Source organism: Mirounga angustirostris, unplaced genomic scaffold, assembly GCF_029215605.1.
Source record: "Mirounga angustirostris isolate CCGP_5_RB_7025 unplaced genomic scaffold, mMirAng1.0.hap1 SCAF_4, whole genome shotgun sequence".
Classification (NCBI taxonomy): Eukaryota; Metazoa; Chordata; class Mammalia; order Carnivora; family Phocidae; genus Mirounga; species Mirounga angustirostris.
Genome location: NW_026991712.1, coordinates 75583052 through 75609333, shown reverse-complemented (window position 1 = coordinate 75609333; position 26282 = coordinate 75583052). Strand labels below are relative to the sequence as shown.

General features: G+C 42.4%; 1 pseudogene; it reads right to left on the bottom strand.

Annotated features, from left to right (window-relative positions):
* Positions 1-7233: 7233 nt before the first annotated feature.
* On the bottom strand, positions 7234-24786 carry LOC123860229 (E3 ubiquitin-protein ligase TRIM32-like; annotated as a pseudogene).
* Positions 24787-26282: the final 1496 nt, after the last annotated feature.

The window sequence follows — 26282 nt, the reverse complement described above, 5'->3', positions numbered from 1 at the left end:
CCAGGTGCTGGGAAACTTAACAAATAAAATTAAATATAAGATAAGTTTAAAAAATTACTCCTGGGTTAAAGAAGAAATCAAAATTGCAATTAAAAAACTTTGCAAGTAAGGGGCACCTGGGTGGGTGGTTGGGCGCCCAACTCTTGATTTCCACTTGAGTCCTGATCTCAAGCCCTTGTCAGGCTCCTTGCTCAGCAGGAGTCTACTGGAGATTCTCCTTCCCTTTGCAAATGGACAATTGCTTTACATATTAAAATCCACACTAAGCAGCTCTCAGAGATGTCTTTAAAAGAAGAGAGAAACTTGGCCTCTCCCCCACGCCCCTCCCCAACACCACCATGTAAAGATGGACAAGGAGTTGGGAGTGACACGTCTACAAGCCAAGGAATAAAAAGGATTGCCTGCAAGCACTGTGGGCCAGATTGAGAAATAGAACATATTCTCCCTCAGACTTTCCTCAGGGCTCTTCTGCAGCCGGGGGGGGGGGGGGGGGTCCTGCGGGGAAACACAAGGGGCAGTTTGTGTTTATCCTGACCCTAAATAAGGCAGCCACCTCCCCAAGGCCAGATCTACAGAAATCTTGGGCCAGATCTCAGGGGAATTCGGAAGGGGTGGGAGGGAACTCCTTGGAGGAGTTCTAAGGGGTTCCAAGGAACACCTTGATTTCGGACTCTAGTCTCCAGAATTGTGAGAGAATACATTTCTGTTGTTTAAGCCACCGGGTTTGTGGTAGTTTATTATGCCAGTCCTAGTAAACATACTATGTGAAATTTTATGTCAATACATTTGAAATCCTGGATGATGTGGGTGATCACGTGGGAAATGTAAATGGCTAAAAGTGGCTCATAAAAAGGGGGAAAAAAAAAACCCCTTGAAATTACAATCCACAATCAGTCCACCAAAAAAGTTGGAGACTGTACAGTTTTATTAAAGGAATCTACCTAATCTGCAGAAAAGTAGATAATCCCCATGTTACATGCATATTTCAGTGACAGAGAAAATGGGATGCTTATAAAATATTTCTCGAAGGTTAACACACCCTGCTAATAAAGACAGAGAAGGGGGGTACACAAAAATAAGCCAGTAGGAATACCTTATTTATACACGTAATTAGTAAATTTCTAAAAAAAAAATACCAATAAATCCAACCAAGCAATGGGTTAATAAAGTAATAAGCTATGGCCAAGCCAAATGCACAACGCTGAGGCAAAGCAAAGGAATCTAGTCATTGGGTTTAAAGAAAAAAGTCCTGATCCTGTCAACAGGTGCTGAAAAAGCATTTGATAAAATTCAACATGCAGTCCTGGTGGAAACAAACCAGCAAACAGCTGTTTGTGAGACCAATAGAACTAGTAAGAGTTCCGTAAGACAGGTGGACTCCAGATCCATATTATATCTGTGCTCTATAGCAGCAGTGACCAGTTAGAAAGCATCACTGAAAAGTCCCATCAATGGGGCGCCTGTGTGGTGCAGTCGTTAAGCGTCTGCCTTCGGCTCAGGTCATGGTCCCAGCGTCCTGGGATCGAGCCCCGAATCAGGCTCCCTACTCAGCGGGAAGCCTGCTTCTCCCTCTCCAGCTCCCCCTGCTTGTGTTCCCTCTCTCGCTGTCTCTTTCTCTCTGTCAAATAAATAAAGAAAATCTTAAAAAAGAGAGAGAGAAAATTTCCATTAATAATAGCTGCAAACTTGGGGTCCCTGGGTGGTTTAGCCGGTTGAGTGTCTGCTTTCAGCTCAGGTCATGATCCCAGGGTCCTGGGATTGAGCCCTTCATCAGGCTCCCTGCTTAGCCAGGAGCCTGCTTCTCCCTCTGCTCCCTACCTTCCCCTTGTGCTACCTCTCTCTCTCTCTCTCTCTCTCTCAAATAAATAAATAAATAAAACCTTAAAAAAAAAATAATGGCCGCAAACTCATCAAAGAGCTCAGAATAAAGCTAACAGGTGCCTCAGTTTGTGTGAAAAATTAATACAACTTTTCTAGTGGAAATGATAAGGGAAATCTGTGTCCTAAGATGGCCCACCGAGCCAGCGAGGGAGTCCCAGTCCTTGCCCCGGGGCTCTTCTGGGTTCTTCTCCCTGCTCTGCTTACCTCGCGCACCAATCTGGGTCCTTCTCCCTGCCCCGCCTCGCGCATGCGCCGAAAGTGCCAAGTAGGTGGAAGTAGAAGTGTATAAATTGCCCGCTTTGGGCTCAGACCTCTGGAGACCACTCTCCTCTGAGCCCACCAGTGTTAAATAAGCCTCCTATCCTCCAAGATCTTCGAGTGCGCTTTGTTCTTCCGTTGGGTGATCGAGTCCAGGTTCCATAACAGAAGGAAAAGATTTAAATACGTGGAGAGAAACACCATGACATGTATCTGGTCTGAAGCAGTACCTTCCATCACCCTCAGCATATCATCTCTTTGTGAGGGAAGAACACAACGTATTTGAAATTAGGCTTTTTCTGGAAGCAGTAGTAGTTGACATTTATTAAATGCCCACTATGTGCCAAATGCTTTACAATTTTATTTCAATAAAACTCTCTTAAGCTTCAGTTTTCTTGTCTGTAATATGGAGATAAGCCCACCATGTAGCATTGCGACTTTAAAGAGCAAATACATTAAAACAATAAGAGGTAGAAACGTCCAGTTATGAAATAAGTCATAGGAGGAAAAGTACAGCATAGGGACTATAGTCAGTAATATTGATGGTGACTACACTTACCATGGTGAGCATTGCATAATGTATAGAATTGTTGAATCACTATGCTGTACACCTAAAACTAATATAGTATTGTATGACAACTGGACTTCAATGAAAAATAAATCAATTAATTAGAAACAGCAACAACTCTTTATAGAGTCTTTCATGTAGTAAGAGCTCAAGAAAATGACAGGAAAAAAACCGTGTTATTTAACAAATAAGTTATTTACTTCTTATGGTAACCTTGTAAGGAAGAACTTTTTTAAAATTTAAATTCAATTAATTAACATATAGTGTATTCTTAGTTTCCCAGGTAGAGTTCATCAATCTTATATAACACCTGGTGCTCATTACATCACATGCCCTCCTTTGTGTCCATCACCCCGTTACCGCATCCCCCCAAGCCCCTCCCCAAGAGAGTTTTTATACTTAAGTAAATCGAGTCAACTGTGCAGTTCGTGTTTGAAGATTGTTCCATCTGACTGTTAAACTTGATCTTGTCCCTACACACCATACAGTCATTCAGGGTGCGTGTTGATTTGGTTGTAAGCAGATCCAGCCAAGAGGAGAGAAGGACGCTCAGGGAAGGAAGAATAGAGTTTGAAATGTGGTTTGAGTATGGCAGGGGCTCAGTAGAAGCACCGCCTGTAACAACCCTGAGTTCTCCTCCCTCTGCCCATGGGCCTGTGATAATCACTGGCAGAAGTTAATTGAACTGTCCTGCAGATTTAGTCAGTCTTCTGCAAGGCTGGTAAAACGAATGAATGATGCAGTCCAGATGTCCCTCGGGGAACCTGCGGTTTTGTAGCTGAAGTCAATCTGGTTCCTCCCCAAAGGCTCGCCCACTTTGGGAGCTTGCCCACTGCTCTTAGTGCTGGTTGAATGGGCCAGACACCTCCTTTCTGCACTGAGGGGCTAATCTGCAAGGTATTTTTTGTTTTCCAGCCTCAAATGGCTTTCCTCTGTTGCCCTGTCAGAGTTCTTATTTTATAATGCTTTTAGCAATTTTTTAAATCTTTTGTTTATATTCTCTATTGTACCCCACGCTCCAGGCGGAGTCTTTGTTTGTTTGTGAACCAGTGCTAGCCGGTGTGCTCCGTACAACTCCAGGGCTCTCTGAGGCGGGTGACAAGACTGCCCAGGATGTCTGAGGTGTGGGGCCTGACAGACCAGCCCCACCGCACTTTCGGGCCAGGAGGGAAGGAGGCCTTACCTTGCAGGTCTCCCCACAGATGGGGAATACATGTGGCTTGGCAAAGCAAGTAGAAGTGCTCTCACCTCACCTTGCATGAAAAGCCCACTCAAGGGAGACACAATATTCCACTGATGGAGAGCATGCGTCGGCACACTAAGCTCTAGGTCAGATTTTTTGTAAATGAAATTTTATTGGGAAACAGGCTCATTCAGGTAGGTATGGCCTATGACTACTTTCCTGGTAGATGGCGCAGGGAAGCAGTTTCAACAGACAGTGTGTGGCCCACAAAGCCTAGGATATTTACTTCTCTGGCCCTTGACTGTAAGGGTTTGCAGACCTGTGCTCTAGAGGCCTAATCTGGAACCCTCTAGTTGGCACTGAGCAATCAGAAATCCTCCTAAAGCAATGGTGAGGCACAGCTCCAGCAGGGACCAGGCCTCAGGGGCCATTTTGGTGACCAGTGTCACTGTTGTTTGGCCCTGCTCATGCATGGGATGGGCAGTGTCTACACCTTAAACATTTTCATAAATTTTTTATTATTTTATTATTATTATTTTTTAAGTGAATAGGCTCCACGCTCAACGTGGAGCTTGAACTCACGACCCTGAGATTAAGAGTCACATGCTCTACTGACTGAGCCAGCCAGGCACACCACCTTAAAATATTTAAAAATTGGAATAACATATACATAACATAAAATTTACCATTTTAACCATTTTCTTAAAGATTTTATTTATTTTTAGAGACAGAGAGAGCATGAGCGGGGGGGAGGGGCAGAGGGAGAGGAAGAGAGAATCTGGAGCAGACTCTGTGCTGAGCGCAGAGCCTGACACGGGGCTCGATCCCATGACCCTGAGATCATGACCTGAGCCAAAACCAAGAGTTGGACGCTCAACTGACTGAGCCACCCAGGCCCCCCCCCGCCCCCACCATTTTAACCATTTTTAAGTTCAGTAGCATTAAATACATTCACATTTCTGGGCAAACAGTCCATCTCCAGAACATTTTCATCATCTCAAACTGAATGTCTAAACATTTTACCATGTCTCCTGTCTTGAAGTTTTCAGCAGTCAAGAGCCCATTTCTCTCATTCATCATGATAATTCATGAGTGAGTCACTAGTGTCAGCAAGGAATATCCATTTTTGATAGTTAGCCTGCTAAAGAGCAAATCCTCTGTGTCAACTGGGATCTGTGTGGCTGATGAAGTTGCCTCTTTGCAGTGTCCAGGATGTGCAGCTAACCAATTGCACCCAGAGCATGTATTCTTTTTTTTTTTTTAAGATTTTATATTTATTTTAGAGAGAGAGAATGAGAGAGAGAGCACATGAAGGGGGGGAGGGTCAGAGGGAGAAGCAGACTCGATGTGGGACTCGATCCTGGGACTCCAGGATCATGACCTGAGCCGAAGGCAGTCGCTTAACCAAATGAGCCACCCAGGGGCCCCTGAAGTGTATATTCTTGATAAGACATGGCTGGATTCAAACTGAAACCAGCTGGGACTCACACCCTTGCACACTGATAATACTGAAGCAATTTAAAGTAAATCACTACAACCAGCATGAAGCATGGTTTTGGAGGCTTAGCAGGTGCTCAGTAAATATTTCCTGGGCAGAAAATAAGGAAAAGAATGAATGAATCTACTCTGAAGGCAAGAGTAGAGAAATTGTCTTTTAGACTTTGGCTTTCATTGGTCATATTCTTAGGAATCTGACACTTCCGTTTTGTGGTTCTCTTTCAGGAACATGGTTGTTTTAATAATTCCTCCAACATTGATAAGAACAGTTGTTTTGAACTGGACATTGTCAAGGGTGTCCTGAAGTCCTGCTTTTCTAGTCTTCACATGTTGCGTCCCTGCACGTCTTTCCTTCCCACCCCAGCTTCCTTGACCTGGGCATGTTCAGATTTCCACTAGAGCTGCCTGGTGCAGGGCGATGGAGTACATCCTGATTAAAAATGTGGGAGACGGGCACCTGGGTGGCTCAGTTGGTTAAGCGATTGCCTTCGGCTCAGGTCATGATCCTGGAGTCCCTGGATCGAGTCCTGCATCGGGCTCCCTGCTCGGCAGGGAGTCTGCTTCTCCCTCTGACCTTCCTCCTTCTCATGTGCTCTCTCTCTCTCTCTCATTCTCTCTCTCAAATAAATAAATAAATAAATTCTTAAAAAAAAAAATGTGGGAGACTTCCCATGTTCTCCTGCACAGATATGCCACTGAGCAATTGCCAGGATTTGCGCTCTGGTGGAATTTAAGATGGGGCTGACTGGTTTCTCTTTCTCTCATTCCCTTCTCCCAAATCTCGTCAGAGGGGTGGAAGAACAGGGTGTGTGTTTTCACACTGTGGGGGAGTATGGGAGTGTGGATTTAGGGATGGGGGTCAGAAATAGGAACCACCTTGATTTCCACCCTAGGAAACCAGTGGCTGGAAGAGGCCTTAAAAACCACCCAGATGGGCACTCCCACTGGGAAGATGGAGAGACTGAGGCCAGGAAGACTAAGTGGCATGCAGAGGTGGGCCAAAGTGGCCAGTCACACACCTCCTAGAGGCAGAGCCCTGGCAAGCCTCATTTCCACATCCCCTCGACTACAATGTTGAATTTATTTGCCTGGATTGACTGTTGTTTAAAAAAAAAAAAAAGACCCAAGTAGAATGTAGCCTCTACCAAAGATGTTATTTATTTATTTATTTATTTATTTATTTAAAGAAACAGTTATCAAATTTTAAATTATTGATAGAGGAATGGAAATAAATCTCAAAACCAAATATTGTGCAGTCACTTGAGGAAAATACAGAATAAAGACCCAACAGTTTTATCTAATGAAAACGAGATGTGTCCATCTCTCCACTTTGTTGACCCTGGTCTGTGTTGTACAGTTTTGCAAACAAATCTTAATGTAAGTCAGTGGAGAGAGGCAGATGAAAAATGATGAGTTCTAGAGACTAAATATTCGAGAGTGTGTACTGACTACATTAGCATTTGTGTTTGCTTGTTCCCATCTTTCTGTGCTTTGACATAATTCCAATCTCTATATTCCTGTAAAAGGCAAGCAATTTCCAGGTTAAAGAAGAGGAAGTGTCACATACGAGGCACATTATAATAAGAGGGAAATATGGGACCAGGGTTATCAAAGTGACCCAGCTGCCCATCGGTGCCCACAGAGCTAATGGAGAAGCCACGCTCCAGGTGGTGCTCATTCTGCCGATTCTCCAGACTGAGGCCCAAGCCCTGGGTGAAGTCGACAGAGCCCTCAGCATCACAGGTGACAAACTTGGGCCTCATGGCAAGACACAGGTAGCTGTATTTGACCACCCCTGCTCCTCGGTTAACAGTGAAGCACCAGAGCTTTCCACCTTCCATGTCAGTTACGGCAAACTGGCCTGTGGGGTAAGCTCCCAGGGCAGGCTGGCCATGAGCTCGGGCTCCTCCTCATCAGCGGTCTCCTCCAGTAGCGCTACATCAGCCTGCTTGATCTTGGCCAGGAAGTAGTCACAGTGAGACACAGCCTGCACCTCTGCCATGGTAAGCAGGTAACTCTGCTCCTCTACCACTTGACTGTTGGACTTCTCAACCTCAGCCAAAGAGCCGGTGAAGAACTTGCGAGAGCAAGACAGCTCTTCCTGGCCCCTGCGTTCCTCAGGCGTACTCCTGGAGAACTGCTTTATGCCTCGCCTGAAGGACCTTGGAGACCCCTTCCAAGGCCACCTTGTGCTGCTGCAGCTCCCCCCGTAAGCTCCTGCAGACTGGCCGACTTCTCTCCGTGTCCTGATGCCACTCTTCAGCTGCGTCTTGGACACGGAGTGGCCAAGGGGCTGGGGGTCTGCCTCTGGGCAGGGCTCACATGACATCACGGCGCAGCTCCTGCAGGATTGCCTGGGCAGCCGCCGCCCACAGGACCGGCACAGGAGCAGCCCCCCAGCCTCACGGAGCCCGCCCGTGTCAATGATCTTCAGCACCGTCAGGTTGCCTGTCAGCTGGGTGAGGCAGGTTGTGCGGGTAATCTTGCTGCAAAAGGGACAGCAGTGACCACTGATGCTGCTGGCCAGGAGCTTCTTCAGGCATTGGGCAGATGGTATGGTCACCGTGCTGGAGCTTGGGCTGCAGCCGCTCGTCTGTGAAGGACTCCACGCAGATGGGGCATTCCAGCACTTCCCGGAGGGCGTCCAGGTTCAGGTGAGAAGCTGCTGCTATTGCAGTGGCCGTCGCACTTCCCTTGACAGGTCTGCTAACGCAGCCCAGAACCAAATAGCTTGGTGATCTTGCTCCAGAGGGTCAAATCCTGCTGACCACCCACGGCTCTGAGGCATCCACCGCTGCCTCCTACCATAGACATTTAAATAAGGATGTTAGAAGTTGGAAGGGACTGGGGACATTTATTAGAATGGTTTGGTCTGGGGACAGTGATAGGAAAATGGTAGTGATGGGGACATTATATACAAACATGGATCAGCAAATGGCCCCATTGCTCTGGATTTTCCATGCCTGACCTCCTGCCCTTCCTTCCCTGACTGGGGACTTACAGGTTGGGGCGGGGGGGGCAGTACACTCTGTCTTTAACTTTAGCCCTCCTTGTAAAATAATTCACTGCATAAGCATCGGTTCATATCTTTCTGTCTTACTGATCAAAAACCTTGGGATAAGAGGGAAATATTTTGGGGGCACCTGGGTGGCTCAGTTGGTTAAGCATCTGCCTATGGCTGGGGTCATGATCTCAGGGTCCTGGGATCGAGCCCCACGTGAGGCTCTCTGCTCAACTGGGAGTCTGCTTCTCCCTCTCATTCTCCCTCTATGTCCCCCCGACCCCAAATAAATAAATAAAATCTTAAAAAAAGAGGAAAATATTTAAAAAAAAATTAATTTTGACATGAATTAACTGAAATGTGCCTTGTCTTCAATGTTTGACCCTTCTGGCTACACTTGGTTCCTGGGTTTGCTTGCATTCATGGGCACAGGCCCTGGGTCATTTAGACTAATGTGAGCATCTCCCTCTTCATTCCCAGATAATCATCTCAGTTTTCCCTCCCTTTGACTTGAATTGGGGACAGCTGGGAGAGACAGAGAGAGGGAGAGAGAGAATGAATATGTGGTTGGAACTGAGTTATCTTGGCATCTCTCTTTAAAATGGAGTTGAATACTAACATTAACCTCTGACACGGAAGTATTCATAATAATTTAGGATATTAAATTATAGCTAATTATAACTTTTTTGTTTGTTTCTGAAAGCTAGAAATAAGCCAACAAGACTGTTTGGCCATGTTTGTATTATACTTGTCTCTTGGGCAGTCAGTGTTACAGATTAGTGAGATAAACCAACTAGGTCAGCTGATCCTCTTTTTAATTTTTCCTTTTTTAAAAAGTAAAAGCTGGAGAAAGGAACTGGTGACCTCTGAGGCTGTTTAGATTCTGTGCAGTTTTCTGGAAAACATCTTCATTGTTCAGGGTGAGAGGTTGAAGGTTTATTTTTATGCATCTCTGTTTTTAGCTGCAGATCAACATTGCTGGCTCACGGTGGAAGCCCCTTTGTATGAAACATCCCTTATTGCATCTGTCCCTTGAGCATAGCATGTGCCAAATTATCATTCCTGATAGGCTGGTTGATCTTCTGGAGAGAGGAAACATCTTGATAACTCCCTGAGATATGTTATGTCAGAGAAAGTGTGTCATGGATCCTTGACAGCTCACACAAGGGCATCATTAGGGATGGAATGCCAGATGCCAGGCCTTCCAGCTCACCTGCTCAGGGACTGTTGCCCATCACATCTCATTACCCAACTGTGTACACTTGGCTGCCATTTTCTCAAAGACGCTTACGCAGTGGTATTTGGTAACGACGTCAATTCTTTTCCTGTCTGACCTAGAAGATTACAGTGACTCAATGCTGGCTGGTCAACCTTAAAGATTAAATCGAGGACATTGGCTTAATGATTTTAACAGCTAGTGTAAAGGATTTCCCAAGTGTGAGAATCATGATATAAAATAGGGTTGGGAATTTTATTCAGTCTTAAAGAGAAAGTAAGTAACACAACTCAAGGCTTACTTTATGATTGCATTTCTTAAAAAATAAGCCTCATGTTTTTAGAGATTTAAACAGGAATAGGATATAAGAGTCTAATGGAGAATCAGCATACCCTAAACTTGTAAAATGCCCAACTGTGTGAATGGATATCTGATTGTATGCTGGAAACTATGCAAGAATCATTATTATCCTATCATTATCATAATTACTTTCTTAGTTGAATTCCTTTGGGTAAAACTTTTATTTGCTATAGTTCAGTGTTTCTCAAATGTTCACATGCATAAGAATCTCCTGGGGAGTTTGTTTATAGCACAGATTCCTGGTCCATATCCTGAGACCTCAGTAGGTATGAAGTGGTCCCCAAGAATTTAAGTAAGCACTCTTGCTGATTCCAGTGCAAGAGTAGAGATGCAGACATTTTAGCCAACCCTTAACCACCCTCTGGAAGCTGATAGAAAATGGAGTAAAAATAAGGATTAATTAATCACCAATGGCAAGTAAGCTTTATGAATATACTGCCCTGAAAAAAAAAGCTCTTGAAATCTTTTTACTCCATCTAGTATTCTAGAGAGACATACAGTTTGGAAAGAAAAGAACAGAGACCTGGCATAATGATTTCTTTGTAGTGCTTGGTGTATGGTTTAGAAATACTGGGAAATATGTCCTATAAAAAAATCCTGCCCGGAATATGTTGGGAACAAGTCTATGATGTGTGCCCTAGGATTTTGCATCCTAGCCTGAATGTATCTAGTGTGGAGAACTTCACTGGTTAGTTCGGAGTCTTTGTTATCTCGCCTGAAAATGGCGGGGCAGGAGCTTTGGTGGCAGGGCTATGGTGCTGCTCAGGTAGGACTGAGGAAATGCCTCTGCAAGCTGGCTGCTGGGCCCTGAGCCACCTCACCAAACTCTATGTGGGTGCTGGGTTGCTGCACTCAGGTGAGAGAGAAGGAGAAGGATGATTGTTAGCTGCCTCCTCTCTTTCTCATAGAATGTGATTTCCCTCAAATTTAGGAAAAACCTTATCTTTTCTCTTTGAGGAGAATCAAGCCAAGTGATCTTACTTTTAAAATGCTGAGTATAGACTCTATGGATGAAGAGAAATGCAAGAAAAATGTCAACAATACAGATGTTTCTTTTCCTTTGGGATTTATTTTTCCTGCTGTTATTTTGGAAGGCGACAATCATTTAAAGCTTCTTGGAAAAGTAGGGATGCTACGTAAGATGACTGATTCCATCCTTAGTGCCTTCTGAGTCCTAAATCAATTGCCTACTGGACGTGGACACCTCACAGAAACCACAAGCACAATGTGCTCAAAAGTAGGTATAGTATTGAAATCCCAATGACATTTTTTTTTTTTTTTGCAGAAATAGAAAAAAAAATTCTAAAATTCATATGGAATCTCAGGGGACCCTGAACACCCAAAACAATTTTGAAAAAGAAGATCAAAGTTGGGAGACTAACACTTTCTGATTTCAAAACACAGTATAAAATCAAAGCACAGTATGGTACAGTATGGCATAAAGACACATAGACCAATGGAATAGAATAGACAACCCAGAAATAAACATTTGCATATATGCTCAAATGATCTTTGACAAGGGTGCCAAGATCATTCAATGGGCAGTTTCTTCAATAAATAGTGTTGGGAAAACTGGATATCCACTTGTGAAAAAATGCAGTTGGATCCTTTTCTTACATTATATGAAAAAGTTATCTCAAAAATAGATTAAAAACCTAAATGTAAGACCCCAAAATACAAAACTCCTAGAAGAAAACATAGGGGAAAGTCTTCATGACATTACATTTGGCAATGACTTCTTAGCTATGACAATGAAAATACAGGCAACAAAAGCAAAACTAGACAAATAGAACTATGCCAAACTTACTTTTGGGTGTCAAAGAACACTATTAGCAGAGTGAAAGACTGCCTGTGGAACGGAAGGAAGTAATGTGTTTTGTATTCTTTCATGAGATGGTCATCCAGGTTCAACCACTAAAAGGGTCACAGGAGAGGTGCAGGAAAATAAAATTTATATATTCACAGGTCCTAGAAACAGGAGGCATGCCATGCAAGGCCGCATGGGGGGAGTGTTAAGGGAGCCAGTTCCACCTAGTAGGTGGGGGGCTGAGGGACGCTAAGTGCCTTTACTGGGGGTCAAGATGGAGTACACAAACAAAAGGCATGAGGGGATTTCACTGGTGCATTTAAGATCATTAGGTCACAGGGGAGGACAAGAAAGTAACTTGTGGCAGGGACCAGCCTTATCACATTGAGGCAGCAAGAAAGTATGAAGTTGAAAAATTTACAATACAATTTGGAAATCATATATCTGATAAGGGGTTAATATTGAGAACATATAAAGAACTCTTACAACCCAGCAACCAAAAAATCAAATAGCCCATCAAAAAATGGGCAAAGAACTTGAATAGATATTTTTTCAAAGAATATACAAATGGCCAGCAAACATATAAAATGATACTCAACATCATTAATCATTAGAGAAATGCAAATAAAAACTATGATGAGATATCACCCCATACTAATTAGGATGACTTATATTAAAAAAAAAACACACAGAAAATAACAAGCATTGGAGAGGATGTGGATAAATTGGAACATTTATGCACTGTTGGTGAGATTGTAAAATGGTGCCACCACTATGGAAAACAGGGTGGCAGTTCCTCGAAAGATTAAAAAAGAGCTACCAGGGCGCCTGGGTGGCTCAGTTGGTTAAGCGACTGCCTTTGGCTCAGGTCATGATCCTGGAGTCCCTGGATCGAGTCCCGCATCAGGCTTCCTGCTCGGCAGGGAGCCTGCTTCTGCCTCTGACCCTCCCCCCTCTCATGTGCTCTCTCTTTCTCATTCTCTCTGTCTTAAATAAATAAATAAAATCTTAAAAAAAAAAAAAGAGCTACCATTTGATTTAGCAATCTTATTTCTGGGTGTATATCCGAAAGAATACAAAGTATGGTCTCAAAGAGATATTTGCACACCAATGTTCATAGCAACACTATTCACAATAACTGAGAGGTGGAAGCAACCCAAATATCCTTTGGTGGATGAATGGATAAACAAAATGTGATACATCCATACAATGGAATATTATTCAACCTTAACAAGGAAGGAAATCCTGTCACATGCTCCAACATGGATGAAACTTGAGAACATTATGCTAAGTGAAATAAGCTGGTTGTAAAAAGACAAGTTCAGCATGATTCTACTTATATGAGGAACTTAGAGTAGTCGAATCCATAGAGAAAGCAAGTAGAATGGTGGCTGCCAGGGGCTGAAGGAAGGGGGAAATGGGAAGTTATTGTTTAATGGTACAGAGTTTCAGTTTTGCAAGATGAGAATGTTCTGGTGATGGATGGTGGTGATGGTTGCACAACAAGGGAACATACTTAGCACTACTGAACTGTACACTTAAACTAATTAAAATGTAAAAAAAAAACCCCACAACTAGGTGTATCATTTTTCTTGTGACCTCTTTCTCCGCTGTACCATGAGGATTCTTTGTTGCAAGTCACCAAACTGACTCAAAATGATGTAAGCAGAAAAGGAATCGATTACACATATACTGTGTTTAACTGACTTGAAGAGGTACACTTTTTCCTATCCTAGCATGTCTGATATCAGAAACCATCTCACAACTGGTGACATTTGTAGTGGATGAGGTAGGTGCTGCCCAGATTTTCCCTTCAAGTCTGTCTTCCTGGAGCGCTGACAGAGGACAGCACTCAGCTGGGTGTCCCTTTCTGGGATTTGCCTGCTGTTGGGAGGAGCTCCCTTACCCAAGGCTACACTCCACATTCAGTGACTCGTCTACAGGGCACCGATAGCTAGTGCACCACCTGACACGCTGAGCCCCATAAATGTTTGTTGTGAGAATGAATGAGCACATTGAAGGTGAGGTCCAGTAACTCACCTGGTCCAGACGCTTAGAACTTTATGCTTCAGTGATTTCAAGAGAGCATGCCTCAAGATTTTCTGCTCCCTCTGACCATTTTGAGCTTAGCTCCTGGATCAGTCTGCCCAAAACACTGCTGTAATTTTACCAGGGTCAAAATCCTTTGAGGGTGGGGGTCCTTGTTACCCACTAAGAGAAGTCCTGTGTTCACTGACTCCTGTCTGTTTAGTTCTGGCTCATCTTTCTAAACTCACTTCTTCTTCTTCTTCTTCTTTTTTTAAGATTTTATTTATTTATTTGAGAGAGTATGAGAGAGATAGGATGAGCAGGCAGAGGAGGAAGGAGAAGCAGGCTCTCTGTTGAGCAGGGAGCCCAACATGGGGCTCGATCCCACTACCCTGAGATCATGACCTGAGCCGAAGGCAGACGCTTAACCTACTGAGCCACCCAGGTGCCCCTCTAAACTCACTTCTTATGATTTATTTATCTCCATCATCATTTGCTCACAATTCTTTGAGTCATTCTTGATTTTGTCTTTGCTTGGCTATTAGCTTAGTCTTGAATATTTACTCGTTTTTCTCTCACCAAATCATAACCACATGCCAATACCCACTGCAGATCCCAGTTTATCCTGAAGCTTTTCTTTATTGCCTCGGTTCACAGATTTATATCTTACCTGCTGTAACAGTTATAATTTGTGCCATCTAACTGAGTATGTCTCTCTTATTATGATTTAATCATTCATTTCTCATCTCTTAATCATATGGGAAATTCTTCATGGGTGAGAATTTTCTAACATCCTTATATATACTTTTGCCCAAATACAGTATATGGCAGATAGAAAATATTTGGAAATAGCTTGATGAACAAATGACCGGATGGCAATCCTCTGGGAGGGATGGGAAGTGTTCCTGAGGCATTCTGAGTGGGGTAATATAGAAGAAATAGGCAAGGTGGTAAAGAAAACATCATCTATTGATTTTAATTTTTATGAAAGTAAATATCTACAGTAGGCTTTAAAATGGTGCCTGGAGGGTTATATTGAAAAATTGTGGTCCCAGTTCCACTCCTCAGAGACCACTTCTTTCAACTCTTCCAGATATATTTTTTTTTAATTAGAAACTCCAAATTTCTAAATAACGTGCTTTTATGTTATTTTTTGATGAATCCGTTTTCTGCATAAGTTTCTATTACGGTAGGATCCCATGTTCCTTTTTTTCTTGTTCATTCTCTTGTTTACTGAGGCACACCATCCAGTAGCAACCTAAGAAGGTATATATGAGAACTCTCTCTCTTTTGTATTAAGACTATTTTTTAGAGCAGTTTTAAGTTTATAGCAAAACTGAGGAGAAAGGACTGAGATTTCTTGTATTTCCCCACCCCCACACATGCATAGCCTCTCCATTATCCATCTCTATCACCAAAGTGGTAAATTTGTTGCAGCTGATGAACCCACATTGGCCCATTATAATTACCCAAAGTCCATAGGTTATATTAGGGTTTACTCTTGGTGTTATGCATTCTATGGGTTGGGAATAACATATTATGACATGTATGTGTCATTATAATATCATTTGGAGTGGGCACCTGGGTGGCTCATTTGGTTAAGTGACTGCCTTTGGCTCAGGTCATGATCCTGGAGTCCCAGGATCGAGTCCTGCATCCTGCTATGCAGGGAGTCTGCTTCTCCCTCTAACCCTCCCCCCTCTCATGTGCTCTCTCTCTCTCTCTCTCTCAAATAAATAAATAAATAAAATCTTTTAAAAAAATAATATCATATGGAGCACTTTCACTGTCCTAAAAATTCTCTGTGCTCTACCTATTCATCCCTTGCCATCCACCTCAAACCTCTAGCAACGGTGATCCTTTTACTGTCCTCATACTTTTGCCTTTTTAAAGATGTCATATAGTTGGAATCATACAGTATGTAATCTTTTCAGATAGGTTTATTTCACTTAGTAATTTGCACTTAAGCTTCTTCTATGTCTTTTCATGGCTTGATAGCTCATTTCTTTTTAGTTCTGAATAATATTCCACTGTCTGGATGTACCACCATTTGTTTATCCATTCACCTACTGAAGGACATCTTGGTTGCTGCCAAGTTTTGGCAATTATGAATACAGCTGCTACAAATATCCACGTTCATGGACAGATGTTTTCAACTCCTTTGGGTAAGTATCAAGGAGCACGATTGCTGGATAATAGGCAAACAGTATGTTTAGTTTAGTAAGAAATTGTCAAACTGCCAGATTTTTGTGAGAAATCTTCCAAAGTGACTGTACTATTTTGCATTCCCACCAACAATGGATGAGAATTCCCATTGCTCCACATCCTCATCAGTGTTCTGAATTTTAGTCATTCTGATAGGTTGTGTTGTGGCATCTCGTTTAGCCTGCATTTCCCTGATGACATATGATGTGGAGCAACTTTTCTATGCTTATTTGCCATCTTCTTTGGTGAGGTGTCTAATCGAATCTTTGGCCCATTTAAAAAAAATTTTTTTTATTAACATATAATGTATTATTTGTACAGGTCTGTGATTCATCAGTCTTACACAATCACAGTGCTCACCATAGCACATACCCTCCCCAATGTCCATCACCCAGCCACCCCATTCCTCCCACCCCCCTCCCCTCCAGTGACCCTCAGTTTGTTTCCTGAGATTAAAAGTCTCTTATGATTTGTCTCTCCCTCTGGTTTTGTCTTGTTTCATTTTTCCCTCCCTTCCCCTATGATCCTCTGTCTTGTTTCTGAAATTCCTATCAGTGAGATCATATGATAATTGTCTTTCTCTGATTGACTTATTTTTCATTTTTTTGATGGCTCATACATAAAAAATTCCACTTTTTATGTATACCACATCTTTATCCATTCTTCTGTCAATGGACATCTAGGCTCTTTCCGTAGTTTGGCTATTGTGGACATTGCTGCTATAAACATTGGGGTGCAGGTGCCCCTTCGGATCACTACATTTGTATATTTGGGGTAAATACCCAGTAGTGCAATTGCTGGGTCGTAGGGTAGCTCTATTTTCAATTTTTTGAGGAACTTCCATACGGTTTTCCAGAGTGGCTGCACCAGCTTGCATTCCCACCAACAGTGTAGGAGGGTTCCCCTTTCTCCGCATCCCCGCCAACATCTGTCGTTTCCTGACTTGTTAATTTTAGCCATTCTGACTGGTGTGAGATGGTATCTCATTGTGGTTTTGATTTGTATTTCCCTGACACCGAGTGATGTTGAGCACTTTTTCATGTGTCTGTTGGCCATGTGGATGTCTTCTTTGCAGAAATGTCTGTTCATGTCTTCTGCCCATTTCTTGATTGGATTATTTGTTCTTTGGGTGTTGAGTTTGATAAGTTCTTTATAAATTTTGGATACTAGCCCTTTATCTGATATGTCATTTGCAAATATCTTCTCCCATTCTGTCAGTTGTCTTTTGGTTTTGTTGACTGTTTCCTTTGTGTGCAAAAGCTTTTTATCTTGATGAAGTCCCAAAACTTCATTTTTGCCCTTGCTTCCCTTGCCTTTGGTGATGTGTCTAGGAAGAAGTTAGTACGGCTAAGGTCAAAGAGGTTGCTGCCTAGGTTCTCCTCAAGGATTTTGATGGATTCCTGTCTCACATTTAGATCTTTCAACCATTTTGAGTCTATTTTTGTGTGTGGTGTAAGGAAATGGTCCAGTTCCATTCTTCTGCATGTGGCTGTCCAATTTTCCCAACACTATTTGTTGAAGAGACTGTCTTTTTTCCATTGGACAGTCTTTCTTGCTTTGTCGAAGACCGTAGAGTTGAGGGTCCATTTCTGGGCTCTCTAGTCTGTTCCATTGATCTATGTGTCTGTTTTTGTGCCAGGACCATACTGTCTTCATGATGACAGCTTTGTAATAGAGCTTGAAGTCCGGAATTGGGATGCCACCGGCTTTGCTTTTCTTTTTCAACATTCCTCTGGCTATTCGGGGTCTTTTTCTGGTTCTATACAAACTTTAGGATTATTTGTTCCATTTCTTTGAAAAAAGTTGATAGTATTTTGATAAGGATTGCATTAAATGTGTAGATTGCTCTAGGTAGCATTGACATTTTCACAATATTTGTTCTTCCAATCCATGGGCATGGAACGTTTTTCCATTTTTTTGTGTCTTCCTCAATTTCTTTCATGAGTATTCTATAGTTTTCTGAGTACAGATTCTTTGCCTCTTTGGTTAGATTTATTCCTAGGTATCTTATAGTTTTGGGTGCAATTGTAAATGGGATCGACTTCTTAATTTCTCTTTCTTCTGTCTTGTTGTTGGTGTATAGAAATGCAACTGATTTCTGTGCATTGATTTTATATCCGGCCACTTTACTGAATTCCTGCATGAGTTCTAGCAGTTTTGGGGTGGAGTCTTTTAGGTTTTCCACATAAAATATCATATCATTGGCAAAAACTGAGAGTTTAACTTCTTCTTTGCTGATTCGGATGCATTTTATTTCTTTTTGTTGTCTTATTGCTGAGGCTAGGACTTCTAGTACTATGTTGAGCAGCAATGGTGAGAGTGGACATGCCTGTCATGTTCCTGACCTTAGGGGAAAAGCTCTCAGTTTTTCCCCATTGACTATGATATTTGCTGTGGGTTTTTCATAGATGGCTTTTATGATATTGAGGTATGTACCCTCTATCCCTACACTCTGAAACATTTTAATCAAGAAGGATGCTGTACTTTGTCAAATGCTTTTTTCTGCATCTATTGAGAGGATCATATGGTTCTTGTTCTTTCTTTTATTAATGTATTGTATCACATTGATTGATTTGCGGAAGTTGAACCAACCTTGCAGCCCAGGAATAAATCCCACTGGTTGTGGTGAATAATCCTTTTAATGTACTGTTGGATCCTATTGGCTAGGATTTTGGTGAGAATTTTTGCATCCATGTTCATCAGGGATATTGGTCTGTAGTTCTCCTTTTTAATGGGGTCTTTGTCTGGTTTTGGGATCAAGGTAATGCTGGCCTCATAAAATGAGTTTGGAAGTTTTCCTTCCATTTCTATTCTTTGAAACAGCTTCAGAAGAATAGGTATTAATTCTTCTTTAAAGCCATCTTTAAAGCCATCTGGCCCTGGCTCTTGGTTTTGGGAGATTTTTGATTACTGCTCAATTTCCTTAGTGGTTATGAGTCTGTTCAGGCTTTCTGTTTCTTCCTGGTTCAGTTTTGGTACTTTATACGTCTCTACGAATGCATCCATTTCTTTCAGATTGTCTAATTTGCTGGCATATAGTTGCTCATAATATGTTCTTATAATTGTTTGTATTTCTTTGGTGTTGGTTGTGATCTCTCCTCTTTCATTCATGATTTTATTTATTTGGGCATTTCTCTTTTCTTTTGGATAAATCTGGCCAGGGGGTTATCAATCTTATTAATTCTTTCAAAGAACCAGCTCCTACTTTCATTGACCTGTTCTACTGTTCTTTTGGTTTCTATTTCATTGATTTCTGCTCTGATCTTTATTATTTCTCTTCTTCTGCTGGGTTTAGGCTTTATTTGCTGTTCTTTCTCCAGCTCCTTTAGGTGTAGGGTTATGTTCTGTATTTGACACCTTTCTTGTTTCTTGAGAAAGGCTTGTATTGCTCTGTACTTTCCTCTTAGGACTGCCTTTGCTGCATCCCTAAGATTTTGAACTGTTGTGTTTTCATTTTCATTTGTTTCCATGCACTTTTTAAATTCTTCTTTAATTTCCTGGTTGACCCATTCATTCTTTACTGGATGCTCTTTAGCCTCCATGTATTTGAGTTCTTTCCACCTTTCCTCTTGTGATTGAGTTCTAGTTTCAAAGCACTGTGGTCCAAAAATATGCACGGAATGATCCCAATCTTTTGGTACCAGTTGAGACCTGATTTATGACCCAGGATGTGATCTATTCTGGAGAATGTTCCATGGGCACTAGAGAAGAACATGTATTCTGTTGCTTTTGGATGGAATGTTCTGAATATATCTGTGAAGTCCATCTGGTCCAGTGTGTCATTTAAAGCCTTTATTTCCTTGTTGATTTTTTGCTTAGATGATCTGTCCATTTCAGTGAGGGGTTGTTAAAGTCCCCTACTATTATTGTATTATTGTCGATGTGTTTCTTTGATTTTGTTATTAATTGGCTTATGTAATTGGCTGCTCTCATGTTAGGGGCATAGATATTTACAATTGTTAGATCTTCACAATTGTTAGATCTTCTTGTTGGATAGACCCTTTAATTATGATATAGTGTCCTTCCTCATCTCTTATTATAGTCTTTGGTTTAAAATCTAATTTGTCTGATATAAGGATTATTTGGCCCATTTTTTAAATCAAATTGTTTTTTATTGTTGAGTTTAGGAGTTTCTTGTGTGTTTTGAGTAGTAGTTCTTTATCATATTTGTCTTTTGCAATTACTTTCTACTAGTCTTTGAGTTGTCTCTTCATCTATTGACATTGCCTTTGGCATAGCAGATGTTTAGAATTTTAATGAAGCCCAGCTTATCCATTATTTCTTTCATGGATTGTGCCTTTGGTCTTGTATCTGAAGAGTCATCACCAGACTCAAGGTCATCTAGGTTTTCTGAGAGCTCTATTTCTGTGGTCTTTGCATGTCTGCAAAGGTTTTTATTCTATCTTCACATTTGATTTATAATTTGGCTGATTATAGAGTTCTAATGGAATTTTTTTTAAAAAGATTTTTATTTTATATATCTGACAGACAGATAGAGCCAGAGAGTACAAGTGGAGGGAATGGCAGAGGGAGAGGGAGAAGCAGGCTCTGCACTGAGCAGGAAGCCCGATGCGGGGCTCAATCCCAGGACCCTAGGATCATGACCTGAGCTGAAGGCAGACGCTTAACCATCTGAACCACCCAGGTGAAACCTATTGGAATTTTGACGTTGTGTAACACACAGCTTTGTTGTTGAGAATCTGATGACATTCACATTCCTTTTCCTTGAATTGTTACTGGGTTTACCTCTCTGTCTTCCCTTTACATTTAAGGAACAAAATTTTCAATGATATGCCTTTGCATGAATTTAAAAAATTAATTGTGGTGGGTATGTGGTGGGCCCTTTCAAGCTACTAACTCATTAAAGAAATTCTTCTGGCATTATTTTTTTGATTACCCCTTTTTCTCTGTTTATGTTTTTTTTTCTGGAGTACAACTTATCAGATTTTAAGTTATAACATCTGGATTGATCCATTAATTCTTTTTTTTTTAAAAGATTTATTTATTTATTTTAGAGAGAGAGAAAGAGTGTGAGCAAGCTGAAGGGAGATGGGAGAGGGAGAGAATCCTGAAGCAGAATCCCCATTGGTCAGGGAGCCTGACATGGGGTTCAATCCCAGGACCCTGAGATCATCACCTGAGCCAAAATCGGTTACTTAGCCAGCTGTGCCACCCAGGTGCCCCGATCCACTAATTATCTTATTTATTTCCTACTTTCTATATGTTCTCATTCTTATTCTACTTTCTGGATATTTATTTGATTTTAACTTCCAACATTCCATTGGATTTTTTAAATTTTAGTTCTAATATTGTGCTATCCATGGTCTCTTTCTTCTTTAATCTTTTAAGATATATATTCTCTTCTTAATATATAATCTTGGGACACTGGTTGGCTCAGTCTGTTGTGTTCAACTCTTGGTTTCAGTTCCGGGTTATGACCTTAGAGTTGTGGGATTGAGCCCCACATCCATCAGGCTCCCTGATCAGCAGGGAGTCTGCTTCCTCTCTCCCTCTGCCTTTCCCCCTCCTTGTGCTCTCTCTTTCTCTGAAATAAAGAAATAAATCTTAAATATATGTGTGTGTATATATATATTCTTTTCTTCCTTTGAGGATATTATGACTTCTATTCTCTGCATTGTCTTTGCTTCTTTCCTATTCACCTCTCTCTCTTCTCTTTGTTTCCATCTTGGTGACAAATATTTTCCCTTGGCCCCACCAAGCTATACTCAAGGTCACTCAAATCCATCCCTCTGCTTTTTGCCGTAGAGGCTGTATCAACAGGCTCCTGTGCCCTTTAGATTCTGTATGGGCTTGGCCTATGGGAAAGCTGGACAGAAGAGAATGAATTTGGAGTATTGGCTCCCCCAAGCAACCACTCCCCAAACCCTCCAAGATTCTCCTACCAAAGGCCACAGTTCTGGGCGAATAGACTCTCTGTACAACTACATTCTCCAGATTTGGGCAGCCCATCCTTCATATTTATCCACCCTGAGCACTGCTTATTTTTGTCAGCTGTCCCTCCATTAAATTATCCTTAAATTTCCAGATTTGGGTGTGCCACCTGTTTTATTTCAGATTTTTAAAAAAGATTTTATTTATTTATTTATTTGACACAGAGAGAGATCACAAGTAGGTAGAGGAGCAGGCAGAGGGAGAGGGAGAAGCAGGTTCCCTGCTGAACAGAGAGCCTGATGCGGGGCTCAATCCTAGGACCCTGGGATCATGACCTGAACCGAAGGCAGATGCTTAACCGACTGAGCCACCCAGGTGGGCCTTCTTTCAGATTTCTAACTGCTGTTGTCATTTCCATGTACAAGGATTTCTTCAAATGTATGGTGATCTTCAGCTGTCCCTTCATAGCTAAGAGCTGGTGGGAAGCCCTGCTATATTGTAAGGGCTTGTAGCCTCATGAGCTACACTGCTAAGAAATAGGGGGCAATCCTTTCATTTGTGTACTCCCAAATGTCACTATCTGGACATATGTTCTCTTGGAATTTCACTGGAGAATAATTATTATACTCTAATCTCTACTTGATGAGGGGGTGGAGGGAGAGGTGGCCATAAGCATGGCTGCTGGTATCTGTGAGCAGAGCAAAAGGCTAGAACCCAAAGGCCCACATGTGGACCTGCACCAGGCACGCCATGTGGGTACAGCCTAGTCCTGCCCTCCCCTGGCTCTGGTTTTGGAGGGGAGAGTGGGAAGGAGCTACCTGCTGTGGGATGATGTGAGGCAGACCTAGGGTCTGGGTGTTCTGCATCCAGAATTTCATACAGTTTCCTGTTTTGAATGGCATCTTCTCCTTGCCTTCCATGAGGAGTTCCCCAGGATGAACTGGCCTGCTAAGTCAGTTACCACACCTTCTCCTCATTGTATCTGCACAATTGGCTGACATTTCTTAACTGCTGTTGTCTCCTCTTCCTTCTTTTTATAATTTTATAATTCCTCTACTGTCATTTTGGCGGGATTTTAGGAAAGAGAGGAGATGAATGTTTATAAAAGCCATTTTTTGAAACAAAAAACTTTGTAAGCAAAAGCAAGAGGTAGTATAGTCGGTGGTTCAAAACTAGATCCAGCTCTGTGATTTTATTTCCTTCCCTGTAAAAAGGAGAGTGTAAGAACAGCATATTCTTCTTTTTTTTTTTTAAAGATATATTTATTTATTTTGTAGAGAAAGAGAGCACACGTGAGAGTGTGAGAGAGTGCACAGGGTGGGGAGGAGCAGAGGGAGAGGGAGAGTCAGAATCTCAAGCAGACTCCCTGCTGAGCACGGAGCCCAAAGTGGGGCTTGATTCCACAACCCTGAGATCATGACCTGAGCAGAAATCAAGAGCTGGATGCTTAACCGACTGAGCCACCCAGGCACCCCAAAGAGTAAGTTCTTTAGGGAAGATTAATTAGTTCCATTTCAGAAGTGCTTAAAACAGCATATGGTACATAGTTAGCACCACTTACAAAAACAGCGCGACACATTTGGTTTCAAAATATCCTGTTAATAGAACAGTTGTGAACAATAGGACCCTGGTGCAGGGTTTTGAGATTCCTTTACATAGTTCCACTGGAAGCTGGTTCTACTAGGAGCTGGGATTTGGCTGACCCAGAGACAGATCATCTGGGGTCACAGTGTAGAGCTTTCAAAGGTTGTGGGGAGCAGGAAGAGGAAGGTGGGCAAATAAATTCTGCTGCCCTTTCATGGAGCAGGTATGAAGGAGAGAGGCTGGGGCAAGCCTGCAGGAGAGGGAAGGGGAGCAATGGGAACGTGTAACCTTCTCTGGGCCCACCAGGTGCTCTTACCCTGCTGGGTGAGGCCCAGGCTGGAAGATGCAATTTAGACAACATTGCAACCTGGAAGGTTAGGAACCTGCCCGGAATGCTCTGGTAGAACTCATCAAGAGATCACGTGGCGGAACAGGAAGTAACTATGCACTTGAAAGACCTACTGCTTAAAGCAGTATTGTTTTTTTATTATTTGAAAAAAAAAATTTTTTTTTAAAGATTTTATTTATTCGACAGAGAGAGACACAGTGAGAGAGGAAACACAGCAGGGGCAGTGGGAGAGGGAGAAGCAGGCTTCCCGCTGAGCAGGGAGCCCGATGTGGGGCTCGATCCCAGGACCCTGGGACCATGACCTCAGCTGAAGGCAGACGCTGAACGACTGAGCCACCCAGGTGCCCCTTAAAGCAGTGTTATTGAAAACACAGAAAGGATTTGAGAAAATCAGTCAATACATGTTCAGGCTGTGCTGAGCATTGGAAATAAGTGTGAGATGTTTTAAAGAATAAAAGACAAGATCAACTTAGTCTGATTTCAGATGCTCAGAGCAACAGGTGAATATTGTGAGCATGGCCTGGTTTAATTGTGAAAATATTGCCTCTCTAATTGTCTTACTGATTCGTCCAAGAAATATTAACTGAGCACCACATCCATGAAAGACAGTGTGACAATGTTACAAAGAAAGATCCAGTTGTCCTTTTTTCTAAGGGGTTTTCATCTAAAGGAGACATTTGCACAAGTCCCTGAATCAAGGTAACATATGATGAGCAGTAAAGTTCATTGATGTGATAGAATTTAGTAGAAGAAGAAATAACTATAAACTGAGCTGATCAGTAAAAATGTGGGACAGATGGGATAAGACCTGGGGTTTTGTCCTCTCTGCTTCGAGGCCTGGCCACTGACTCACCCTCCCGTCAGACTATATGTCCCAGCAGCACTGAAATGCACGTGTTCCTGCAGGTCGCCCCATGTCTGACTCCAGACGTTACAGTAGCCGATCCTTTTCTTCATAGTGCTCTTCCTCCAGTGGCCAAGGTCAGAGGGCTTCTCAACTAATGGAGTCTCAGCTTTTTAAAAAAAAAATATTTTATTTATTTATTTGTGTGTGAGAGAGAGCACGAGTGGGGAGGAGAGGGAGAAGCAGACTCCCTGCTGAGCAAGGAGCCCGATGTGGGACTCGATCCCAGGACCCAGGGATCATGACTCAGGCTTAAGGCAGTGTCTTAATTGACTGAGCCACCCAGGCGTCCGCTAATGGAGTCTCAGCTTTGATGCCAACTTCTTTGGGGACCTCTCTGACCCACAAATGTCCCTTGAGAAGGGACATTATCCCCCGTTTGTATAATAATTTAATATATGCCAGCCAAACAAAGTATTCATATCTTTACTGAATTCAATTAAAGTAGACCAGCATGGTATACTGTGTAACATTCACTATACACACGTGACTTGGGCAATGCAAGGTAATTCTAGATGTGCTCGCTACCCAACTATCGGCACCATGAATAGTGCCAGTGATGTCCGACATAGATGAGCAGTCTGTCTCCTAAATGTAAGGGCCATATTTTTTTTTTTTTTACATTTTCTTCTAGCACCGCTGCTTATCGATTGCATTACTTAGCAGACTGTATTGCAACTGGACATTTAAACAACGGATCTCTCGCTAGATGGTGGGCTTTTTGTGGAAGGTCTCTTTGACGGTTGTCATTCCAGCACTGGTACCTAACACAGATTCATGTTGAGGGCGCACCAGGCAAGAAAACAGCGAAAGGAAAATGTGTGTGCGTGTCTGCATGTGTGTGCGTGCACGCAAATGTGTGGCAAGGCGTGTTCAGCTTTGTACCCTGGGGGAGGGGGAACCAACCAATAAGCTGGCATGGGTTCCCAGGGGCAGACAGTGGACAGTGTGTCGAGAAAGCAAGTCCCAGCCTGCGGATGAAGGTGGGAGTCTGGCTTGAAAATTCCTCTTTGCCTTGATCCGTGGTCTGAGAACCAGCGGCAGCAGCATTACCAGGCAGCTTGTTAGACTCTCAGGCTCCACCCCGGCCCCACTGGATCACAGTGGACTTTTCCCAAGCTTCTCAGGGGACTTGCTCACACCTTCAAGTGTAAGAAGCATGACCCAGATGATGCCAAGACCTCACCAACTCCACCAACTTTACTGTAATTCTGTCCATTCGTTACTTACTTCAACACTCCTCATATTTTCATATATTGAATTTTCCGTACCTCTTGTAAATTGTTGAAAAAGAGAAAATGTTAAAAAAGAAAACCAAGAAAATAATTTCCTTTCAGAGAACAAAGACCATTTAAAAAAAATTTTTTTTAGATTGATTTATTTATTTGAGGGGCGGGGCGGGGGGAGAGAGAGAGAGAGAGAGAGAAAAAAAAAAAGAGAGACCACACAGAGGGAGAGGGAGAGGGAGAAAGAAGCAGGGTGCCCGCTGAGCAGGGAGCCCAATGCGGGGTGCGATCCCAGCACCCTGGGCTCATGACCTGAGCTGAAG